Genomic DNA, 12,749 nt, shown 5'->3' on the forward strand with positions numbered 1-12,749 from the left:
CACTAAAGACCCTACTTGGCAATGATTGCTGATTTTTTCCTTAATGGCTATGTTTCAAAATTCCAACAGAAGCAAAGAATTTCGTTCCAGTTGAGATCTGTCTAAATTTGTTGATAATTGGATTAGACTTATTTTCAAAATGGTTGCCTTTTTGTTCGCTCAAAAACGTATAAGCATAAAATGACTAAGAAAAACAAAGCTTGAATGAATACGTATATATGGTGGCTTTGCACAAATTTTTCTGATTTTGTTGATGAATATACAATTTTATCGCTGTTTTTGTACTGTGGACTCAAATAGCTATTATGTTCTTGAAAGCATCCTTACATGAACTTATTCAACCTTTTTATACTTTTTTTCAAGCATTACCTATTTTACATCACTTCAGTAGAACTAAACCCCAGGGAAAATTGGACGGTTATCATGCAATATTACGCTACATCTCTCAAGATCTTGCAAGATAACCGTCCTCACTGTAAGACACCAGCAAGATAACCGTCTTTCGAGAAGCGACGGAAACCTGCCTTAGCTGCTGCATGGGTCTCTTTAGCTACTTTGAAGTTTAGAGAATAGGATTCGACCTATTCTCCAGCCTCCCAAGAAAAAAAACCCTGAGTTTGATAGGGCTACCAAAAATAAATGGGAACATCATCAAAATTCGCAAAAGAGGCGCACAAAAAATTTGTGGTTTTCGCCTTACAAGAGAAAGCTAGGGCAAACATATAATTTAAAAATCCACATAACAAGCACAAGCACAACATATGGGACAAAGAGAAGGATATGGCTGAACCACAAAACAAAAGGAGCCACAGGTTAAATGGTGGGGGTTACACGCACTAAACACACAAACAAAGGAAAAGCAAGTCGCCACGCCATAGGTGAAAGGGTACGGGAAAAAGCAGCAAGGGAAAAAGCAAAACGAGGCAAGTGAGCGGCGAGCGAGCAGTCAAAACCAAGCAACCGACGATGAGCAAATTATAGAGCTGCTAAAATGAGCAATCGTCAAGAAGTGAACGAGAACGAGCGGGCTAGAAAACCTTGAAAGGTACAAGGAGAGAGTGAGAAAGAAAAAGAGAGAAGAAAGAGAGAGAAAGAACGGAAAAGAAAAGAGAGAGAGAGAGAATTCTAAAGTGGAAAATCCTACAAACTGAATGTCTCCGGAGGCTTTACTATCACGTTTTTGGTCCCTTATAATCCAGACATTTTCTGACCATATAGATTTCAATAATTGTTCACTGAGTTTTTTTCTGGAGACCGGTGTTTTGAATACGCTATCACCGTTAAAGTAGATGTGCAACTTTCTGCTTCGGCCCAAGAGAAAAATTGAAATAAGTCAGAAAATTGTTTGACCCCAATTTTTGTATTTTAGATATGTGTTACTATCAGTAGGAGTGCCATTCTGCTGTAGAACACTTTTTGAAGGCTTAAAAAGCTAATAGAAGTGGCCAATTACGATTTTTACCTTAATCACATTTAATCATTAAAAAAAGTTAGAGTATCGCTATGCAAAACGTATGATCAGAAGTTCTTCAAATTTGCAACTTCTTTCTTTTATTAAAATTTTAAGACGTTCATCTTGCGAGATCTCGCAAAATAAATTGTAAGTTAAACGTTATTTGCAAGAGTCTTGCAAGATCTTGCGACGTAAACGTTACTTGCAAGAATCTTGCAAGATCTTGCAAGATAACCGTTGGAGATATTATCTAGTTCATCGAATATGACAAACAACCATTACTACCCTGCTACTAGCAGCCATTTCTACCAGCCGTTACAAACGCTATTGTAGGCATGTTGCAAGACATTACCTAAATTATATAAAAAGGGATGGCAAAACAAACAGATTCTTTCAAATAATCTGGCACAAAAATGTCTATCATGCAGGAAGAGCTGACATAATGTAGCTCTATTGTAACTGGCAAAAATTAGTGATCTGTTGCAAATTTGCCAGATTCTGTTAGATTGCTAAAAAGAAACAATTAGCCTTCTCGACTTCGGGGTGTAGTTATCCTCGCATTCTCGAGAAAATTCATTTTCTAACATATAGTTTAAAACGTCATTATTCCTCATGCGAATGAAGGCCCCCAACAAAACCCAACAAGGACACACTCTTTAATTGACGGTGAACGCTAACTCTAATTTACTGTCCAATTTTATTTGAATAATGTATCATATAACAAGATTTTGGACTATCTGATATCATAGATGGTGGGGGGGGCACACACGGAAAAGATCCCAATTTTGCTTGAAACCGAGTATTATTTGATTTCTCCCAGGTTTTAAATATGCAAAAAAACACTTCAATCGATGTCAGTCTCTATGTGGAAGTTTATATATTCAGAGTCCCGTAATTTCTTGTATTGCCACGAGCTACCACTACCAACTTATGTTGGCGATAAAAGCCATGCAATGAAATTTCGGATCTATCCTCAACCCCCCCCCCCCCCCCTCCCCTCCAAGCTTAGTGGGCATATAATTTTTGGGTCTTTCTCATTATAGCCTCCAATTATGGTATATTTACCATGACTTGTGGGGGGGCATGGGGGCTATAGGTTATCTAATCAATAAGCTGGGAGGCTATAATTGGTAAGACCTTGATTTCCCCCCAACCGTCGCAAATGCAATATTTTACATAGTAACGTGCACGTGCTATATAACAACTCATAAATTGTAATTGGGGAGGCATAAAAAACCCTTAGGGGGGACATAAATCCGATAATTCAATACTGGGTAGTCACTAAAATTGCTTGTATGTATATAAACTGTAAACTTTGGATTCAAGTTTCATATCTAGCACAGTCTTTCGCAAACCACGTGCATTCTTTGATCTTCATCCGCATTATCACATGGTAAATTCTTCCCGCCCTTTTCGCTGAACACTCCAACGCATTCACTGAAATTTCTCCGTCCAACCGGCTCATATCTTGCAAACAGTGACATGTTCATTAAGGGATGTCTGAAAAAGATTAAACAACTTGCTTGCTCTAAATGCTTTAGTACATTGATATCTTGGGTACGAAATGAGATCTCAAAAGTATTGTAAATTATCAAAAAATTTTAAAAGTGATTGAATTCATGGCTAATAATTTGATCGTTTAATGCCTAGATCTTTGCAATAAACATATTTCCCAAGTAGTTCTCAGGCCTATAAATTAATAATTAGTTGCAAAGATTGTCAAGAAAACTGTAGCATAAAAATTGCTTAATGAGCTGGAAAAACGGGGTCTGTTCTTCAACTGATGTAATCGCTGCAAAGCAAGATTTTAGGAGCACTACACGGCCGTTGTTGCCCTCTCTAAATTATGCTATAAACTGACTCAGAATAAATTCAGAGAAATTTTGATTTTTTGGTACTGATTGAGATCAATTTGTTGAGAATAGTTTCTGTTTCGACTCTGAAACTTCTCTGAAATAGAGCAGAACTCAGAATCAGTAGTCTATGACTTTCTCATAAACAGAAGAAAAATCAGAATGTGATTTTGAATTGGCTCTGAATCATAATGAAAGTCAGGAATCTCTGTCAATACTGCTACTTTATTTCAGTAACTCCTCCACTGCCGGCCCCAGCCCGGAATGAAAAAGAAGGAGGGCAAAAACACACAAAAATCTTACGTGCCATTTTTACTGCTGACTATTGCTTATTATGTAGTCAGAATGTATGCTTTTTCATCTTTTGCGATTCTGAAGAACCATCAATCTGTTGAAAATAGGCATTTAAAAAAATGATAGTTCATGACTTTAGGGGGTGAACCACTGAATAACGCAACATTTTCATCATGGCTAACATGAAGAAGTTCTTTATAATTAAATAAACTGGTTTCATTCAATCAAGTAATGTGGTAATGTAGTACAGCTGCGATAACTGCCACTATTTTAAGAATTGCAGATTTTCTTAAGACCTTGGGAACTTTCCGACTTTGTTTTCAGTTGGACTACAGTGTTGCAACGCAGTTGACTTTCGCTCCGTTGCTGTTTCATTTTGTGCAGCAGCAAACGGAAAAAAATGTTTTTCCAAAATTGCAAAAAAGCGAACTTATGAAAAATTTTTTGCTCGATCCATGAAAAGACCATGCTTGACCCAAAAATAATATGAAATGATTTTTGCTCGACTCATGAAAAGACTATGCTCGATCATAAATTCCTGTGAAAAGACTTTAGCTAGAACTCCAAAAAGATTTTTGCTGGAACTATGAAAATACTTTTGCCTGACCTTGGCTAAGAAACTCGACTGTGTAATTTTGGTAAATATCGACCCTCCCCCACTAAAATATTTGGGTCTTATTGTAAGTCTAGGTCTGGACTAGGGATTTGATCTCTGATTACTCTGATTTGATCTCTGAATTAATTGACTTCTTTATTCAAGATTTCAAGGAATATTCTAAACAAATTCAAGGTAAAAATACCTTAGCAGAGTTAAGGTAAACTCATGTTAAGGTACACATTAAGACAAAATTTGCCTTAATTTCACCCTAATAGTTGAGATAATTTAGTAAGTTCAGTGAGGGTAAAGTTAGGGTAAAGTAGGGGTAATTTGCTTGTACCTATAAGCCTAAAAGTAAAAGTAATTTTATGGCAAGTTAGTGTAAATTTATGGTTTTTGCTAAGATCGTGAGCGGCTAACTTTTGGCGTAAATTTCAGGTAAAAATAGATTAAATTGAGGTAATTTAGGTAAAAGCAAGTTTACCCTAACTGTTAAGGTGAGTATAGTTATTTTTTCAGGTAAGTTTGTGATCTTAATTTATTTTATCTGAAAAGCTAAAAAAATTTAACTCAATATTTTTCTTTAGCATGTCAAAATAATCAAAACTTACTCGGTATCAAAAATTCCTCGTCGCCTATCAACCACTTCCCAGCCAAGTCGCATATTCCGGTAAATATTCCTTCTTTGAAATCCCAAGTAAAAACGAGGCTGTGAGTTCCCAATTGGCAGAAACTCTTTGGAGTAGAAGTAGAGGTAATCCAAAATCTCAGTGTTTGCAGGAACTGGAAGTCTCGCCCAGTTTCTAAAAATAAGAGGAACGCATCAAAGTTACAGTCTTTCATTCTATGAAAGACTATAGAATGTACTCATAGTAGAGAGGACTATCATGTACTCAGTATGTATAGCCAATATGCATTTAACCAGATGATCCAGACACGAAACAGCCAAGACTCGATAGTCCAGACAATAATTTAAGTATTAATCGATTTGCGCAACATTGTGCGAAATAGCGCGAACATCTTCCGAGAAATCATACATTACAAAACTGAGCGACATAGTGACTCGACAAACCAGACAGCGCAAAATTATGTGACGGTGAGTCAACAGACCAGACAACCGAATAGCAACAGCAACTAGTCAAGGTCAGCCCAGGATGAAGTCTGCTACCCACATAAGGTATGGGCACGACGGAGACCCAATGCCGACCCTGGACCAGACAAAACAGAACCAAGGCCCACACTCCTATAGGTAAATTCACGTGAACAGTGTGCAGGTAAGGCCGTGAGTAGCTCAAATTTGCTTACGCAGCTTAGTATTCCTGAAAATTGATTATCTGCAAATCGTTCAGGTAAATTACATGAAAAAAATTTAATGGGGAGAAATTTGAAGCAAAAAATTTCCCGAAAATTTGATTGAAAACTTTGAACAAAAATAGATTTCTCAATTTTTCCTCGACTGGCATCCTCATTCGTGCAGGAAAAATGAATTAAACTAGATTAGGTCCAGATTTTTTATTCGATTTACCGGCTCTGTGATCCGAAATAAGGAGATTTATGAATCGAAAAGCCAGATCTATGACTCCAAATAGGAGGCAAGTGTTCCGAATTAACAGATTTATGAATTGAGTTCAGAAATGCCAGACTCATGATTTGATTTGAAATACGGGTTTTTTTATTCGAATTATGTGGATTTATGATACGAAGAACGGGCTGAATGATTAGAAACAGGGCGATTTATGATTTGAAAGGCCAGATTTATGATTCGAAAGGTCAGATTTATGTTTTGAAAGACCGGGTCATTGTTCCAAAATACCAGTTGTATGAATCGAACTACTTACTGGGTTGTTAACTTCTTCCAAAACCATGTAAATATCGACACGGAATTAGACCCCCTCCCGACGTTGTGTCGAGTCGTATTGCCATATCATCAAACCCTGAAAGCGCCTACCAAGTAAAGAGGACAATTTGGTCCATTCTACATCTTTAATTCCATAAAAACGTAAATTAATACATGTTAATAATTTAGGACTTTCAATCAACACCTTTTAACAGTTAAATAAACTGCCAGTGTAATAAATTTTAATGCCCGATCGACACTGGAAAAACATTTCAGCATTGATGGCAATATTCATTAATCAACACCTGTTGCGATGATAGCAGTTAAATAAACTGCCAGTGTAATATTCATTATCACACTTCATTTGAAAAAGATAGTTTTGCTTTACATTTTTACTATTAAAACAAGCTGGTCGAAGAAAACACATGTCAATAAGACTATGCTTGTCCAAGTGTGATATCAAAATTGAGGCGTTTTCCTTCACAGATATTCATCGTTCGCAGATAAATTAGATAAAGTATATCAAAATTTTTCTGCTAATTTTACAATAATCTCTCTGAAATAATCAGTTGCGCGAACTTTTGACATTTCATACAGAACTGTCGATGGTCAATCATTGAAAGCCAACCACCCTGGATCATATAGAGATTTTACTTTTATAAGTTTATATAAGTCTATATACTTATATAATTTTTTTCACATTTCCAACCACTGTCTAAACAAAAAGCTTGAAGTTTACTTAAGCTTTTTGCTTAGACCCAATACTTTACACCCCCAGTAATTTACACCCTCCCCCACTTAGCGTCCTCATTGATGTACTTGAGTCTCGGAACAGAAGGACGACGAGTTTTCAATTTAAAAAATTCGACTGTTAATTTAGACGAAATTTCAACAAAGAATCTCTGGGATATCTTAAACAAAACTTTCATTCGAGTTCATAATATAACTTTTGATCGATATCTCTTTCTTACGCGAAAACAACAAAAAGGGGAACCAAAAAATTCTACGGTCATCTCAAAGAACTTTCTGAAAACTGTGACCTGGGAAAAAAGGAGATACCATTATCAGAGATGTTTTTATTGCAAACATGCAAAATGAAGATATTCAAAAAGAGCTTCTAAGAGAAACGATGGAACCCAATAAAGCTTTGGCAATCGCAATAAACATCGAAATGGGCACCCTCAGTCAACTTAAAATGAATGCAAGTAAATCCGAACTCAATTCCACAGTCAATCAAGTACAACGGATGCGCATCGCGAATGCTATCCCCTTTTCAAATGTGAACATCACTGCCCGGAAAAAGCCTACAACTTGCCATTTTTGTGGAGTAAAGGACTTCGGAACATCGTAATAAATGTCCTGCACGTGGAAAGAAATGCAATAACTGTGGCATTGAAAATCACTTCGCAAAGGTCTGCCGAAAACCCACTGATCCTAGTTCATATTCAAAACCCAAACCACGGGTCAACAATGTCGAAAAAGGTGATCAGACTGATGATGTCAATCAAATTTTGGCTGATTTTGATCCTGATTTAGAATCAAACTACTCATCGGATGAAGATAATTGTGTTGCATCAGTATCTTCAGCAGATTCTACAACTCCTATAGAAGCAATCAATCTCCCTGTGGTACTCGGAAATACAGCAACAAATGTTTTGGTGGATTCGGGTAGTGTTTGCACGATAAAAAATGAAATGTTGGCAAATTCTATCATCTCCCAAGACTCAAATTCGAAGTGGATACGTGAGGCAGCTCCCAAACAATTGGAAACTTTCTCTAATGAATTCATTCAAACGCTAGGTATTCTACAAACGTCCATTCAACGTAACAATTGGTACGCGAATCCAATTGAAATTCAAGTAGTAACAGATGGTCATCGTTCGCTTTTGGGTAGAGATTTGTTCCCTGCCCTCGGACTTTCAATTCAGCAATCTAATAGCCCGAAGACAGTTAATCAGGTAGAACAAGAACACTGTCCAATCAAAAAACAAATTGCAACCGATTTTCCTGATTTAATCTCCAGAATTGGTAAGTCACATTTACATACAATTCGCTCAAAATTTCATAAACATTATACCACATCACACCGAAAAGGTCGTCGTCTTCCTATAAAATTGTTACACAAAGTATCCGATGAATTGAAGAAACTCTCGGACCAAGGACATATCGAACAGTTACAGGAATGCTCTGATAAAATCTTTATTTTCCCAATCGTGATCACAGTTAAGAAGGACAAATCGGTTAAATAAGCTCTTGATTCAAAAGTTTTGAATAAAGCAATTCATAAAAATAAGTATCAAATGCGCAACATAGGTATTCTCATCGATTCCAATTCACAACACATCAACGATTCCAATCAAGGTGATAATGTTTATTTTTCAACAATTGATTTAAAATATGCGTATAGCCAACTAAAATTACATCCGGATACCTCTTGCCATTGTAATTTCAATATTATTTGTGGTGACTCGACTGGTACGTATCGTTTTAAAGCGGGGTTTTACTGTCTCACGGATATGCCGGCAGTGTTTCAAAAGGCCATGGATTACAAATTGGTTGCTTTGGCTCATACATATTGTTTCCTTGACGACATAATTGTAGTTAGCAAAGATAGTATCACATTCTCCAAAAATGGTGTTAAACCTATAGAATCGAAAACAGCAGCAAAAGCAGAAATCAAGGCTCCAAAACATTGAAACAACTACGGTCATTCTTAGGTAGTGTTCATCATTTAAGCAAATTTATTCCCAATCTGGCAAGAAACTTGTCACCCACTTCCGCCTTTATTGAAGAAAAATGAAAAAATTTTTTGGACTGAAAATCACCAAATTCATTTTGAACATATTAAGACTACAACTGCAAATGCTACGGAAAGCACTCATTTCAATCCGACATTGGAAACGCTAGTCAAATGCGATGCATCTCGCCAAGGTTTAGGGGCCGCACTTGAGCAATTGGATTGTGAGGGGTGGAAAACGGCGGCTTTTGCATCTCGTTTTCTTAATAGCAATGAAGAACGTGACAGTATCAATGAACTGGAATTGGTGTGGTTTGGGCCAAGGAATATTTTAAATATTATCTTTTTGGGAAAATTTTTACAGTTTTGACAGATCATAGAGCACTCCTTTCAGTTTTAAAATCTCATCGTTCAAATAAATCCTATAATAGACGATTAGCACGGTGGATTGATCGTTTGTTACCCTTTGACTTTAATATAGAACATATTCCTGGCACTAGAATGGGATTAGTTATTATATTTCGCGCCAACCAAATCAGAAAGCAAAAAGCATCACTCAATATGATGAGGAATTCCTGGTAGCTACAATTTCCCGCATTCGCGACGCAATTACCACTTTATTTAGTCACTCAAATAAAATTCCATTCCAAAAGCAGCACAATACCAGCAAATGTGAATTACAAGTAAATAAGACGCGCGTCCAATTTGCAAAGTTGCTAAAAGTAGCACACATACTCCAAATGCCTCAAATAACTGACTCACTACCACAGCAAAAGTAAATAATTACAATCCAAAATTCATTTCATACTTTAATTGTCACGCAAATCACTTGCTCAAAATTGATACTGCACCCACTTCGCAAATCCATTCACAAAATTCAATGTTCAATTCCGCCACTAATCCTGATAAGAAAGTAAATCATATCGCAATGTCTGCTAATGAGTCCTCTCAAATCAACCACCTCAGCCTCCCCGCAAACTCCCCGAGTAACATTCAGAACTCAATCGACGCCGAATACGAACATAAGTACGAGCATCAACAATACCCAGACCTCTTCATCACCAGAAAACCGAGACATTGAACATTCCCGGGAAGAGATCTTTGAAAGCAATTTGAATCAGCTCTTCAAAAAAACCTTCCTCGCAGTCCCTACCAGCAAGGATGCCGTCTTAAAGGAAATCCGGGATTGTGTGATGCAAGATGTCGAGGCTAGATGTAAAGAGGTCAGCGCAAACATTCACTCTTTCCAGAAGGACCTCCACGTGAAATCTGGTTCTCTTTGCGTCGACGAACGCGTCGCGATTCCAAACTCGATTAAAAATGATGTAATCGAGTCGATTCATATGACACACCCCGGTAGCTGGGGAATGATCTCCTTATCTCAATATGCATGGTGGCCCTACAAGCACAGGGAAATCCTCGCTAAAACTTCTGATTGTGTCCCATGTACAGATATTGGTAAGAATCTCAAACCTATTATTCCTAAATCTAAATGGCATCAGCATAAACTATGTCAAGAACATAATGAGGAAATTCAAATTGACTTTGGGGGTCCGATATTGAATGAGAAAGATAAAAAATCTACTTTCTCACATGTGTCGATCGTTATTCAAAGTATCCTACAGCTGAAATTTTCGAAAAGACTAATGGGACAAATGTTGTTAAATTTCTACGTGAATATGAATATGATCATGGAATTCCACGATCAATATGTTTAGACCAAGCAACCTGCCTAGTAGGTAAACAAGTCACAAGTTACTGCAACGAAAATAATTTTAACATTCTCGACGCTCCGGCAGGCAATCATAGGGCTATTGGATTATTCGAGCGAAAGATCCAAACAATAAAACGTCGTCTCTCCTGTATGAAAGCTGAAAATAAAGAAACATTTTCTACTTCCATTGCAATTAAGCAGATTATTTCAGACCTCCGATTAACAAAACAGAAAGCTACAGAGATAACACCGTTTGAAGCTCATTTTGCTTGTCTTGCTAATACTCCTTTAAAGAGTATTAGTACTGTTCCATCAAGTTTAAATCTAAATTAAGCAAAACAAAAATTATTAGCCACTATTTAGATGCTGATACGGTCCCCCGCAGAAGATTTCCTTGACGATGCTGGATGGATCAATCCCGATAGAAGTGACCTGGAATTTGAGAAAAGTATGTGTTGGTCAAAACAAGACGCAGGTCGCCACTATCGTGACTCTAGTAACAAGGAATCGCGATTCATAATTCACCCAAAAGTTTCCAATCCAATTCCCAGGACTGAGTTATCGTTGAACGTTAAACTTGCCCGAAAACTGCCGAACAAGAAGAGAGCGAAAAGACAACTCGCCGGTCTGTATGAAGTTATTAAACCCGGATCTTACGTCACCAAACCCTCCCCAACAACAACTATCATTAACGAGCCGGGATGAGCACCCGTAAAAGTTAGGGACAGTGACCTTGCGAAATTTGGCACTAAAGCTGAGCGAGCAACTAATCTGTGGACATATGCGCAACGTCGACCATCCCCATATGAACAAACCACAGAAAAGAAGATAGCTAAACACAGCAATGACTTCAAAAACCAAAAAACTGGAGAAATTAAAGTCCGTCATCGTCAGCGAAACACCACGTCAGTAGTCCCTTCTCTCAATTCAAATGTAACCCGTTCCTAAAAAGTTCGTAAACCTTCAAAGCCTCAACCTAAACGTCACCGAACTACAGCCTACCTGAACGAGCCCAGAGAAAATATATCCCATGATCCAACCGGAACCTTATCAGTACCCGCTCCGCCAGTACCAAAACATCATGAACAACCTGGATCGTCACTGGTATCCGACTCTCAAACGCAGAATGAAGGACGGAAGCGTAAACGGCCTAAATTTTATGGCTTTTCGGAGGCAGACAGTTCACCAACCAGCTCATTGGCTTCATCTGGTTCTTCAAAGACAAAGAAACGGAAAACTAAAAAACAAGATAAGAAAAGTTCAGCAACCGGAGATTCGGTATTGGCATTAATTCAAAATGCAGAACAATCCCGAATTCCATCTCCACCAAGGCCTGATATACAGATTGGACAAGTATAACCACCCGATTCTCGAATCCGATATTATGAATACGAGCAAGAAAGAAAAATGTCAATATGGGATGCCGAGAAGGAAATTTAATGAAAACTGATAAAACTGCTAAACTGTCAAAAATTACTTCATTTAATGTAGGTCATGTTTTCGCTCTGCGAATCTAATTTATTGTGTGTAAGTGTTAATTTTTTCGTTACATTTCTTCTTCATTTCCATATTCATAATTCTTTAATGTATTCGCTCTGCGAATCCCTTTTTAGTTGTGTTTTCAAATTTAAATTGTTGCATTTGCCTCTCAATCTCAATGATACAGCATCCAATAGTATATCCGATGTTTGTGCAGTTAAATTTCTCCATTTGAATTTGCTCTACAAATTCATCAAATTATGCGTTTTCGTTTACTATAACTTAACATTCATGGTGCTATTCCACCTAATGTTTATGCCATTCAAAATGTTCATTCTCTTGCATACGTTAATTTATTTGTGTTGTTCTTTCTAAAAATTGTACATACATTTCAATTTTTTTCTGTCATGGGGGAAATCTGATACCTTTGGATACATAAATATATATCGAAACTCTAACGTGTACTAAATTATAAATTACCCTCTATTTTTATATTTATATCATGCTTTTCATAACTAAGATTATGATGACTTTTATTGTTCACATATAATTATTTTCCCGCTAGTCTACTACATCATTTAATAGTTTGTTCACACTATTTTATGCTAGTAATCATAATCTTGATTAATCTTCTGAGTTCAAGTTGTCTCTGCAATCGCTCTTCAATTACACAAGATAAAACTAGTCTGGATTCGCCTTGCGATTTTACTTAGTATATTCAGTAAAACGCACATATTTACGGATTCGCTCCGCGATTCCACGGATTTAAGACAGTGTATTTGCG

Source organism: Convolutriloba macropyga, chromosome 12 (assembly GCF_964194025.1).
Source record: "Convolutriloba macropyga chromosome 12, txConMacr16.3, whole genome shotgun sequence".
NCBI lineage: Eukaryota > Metazoa > Xenacoelomorpha > Acoela > Convolutidae > Convolutriloba > Convolutriloba macropyga.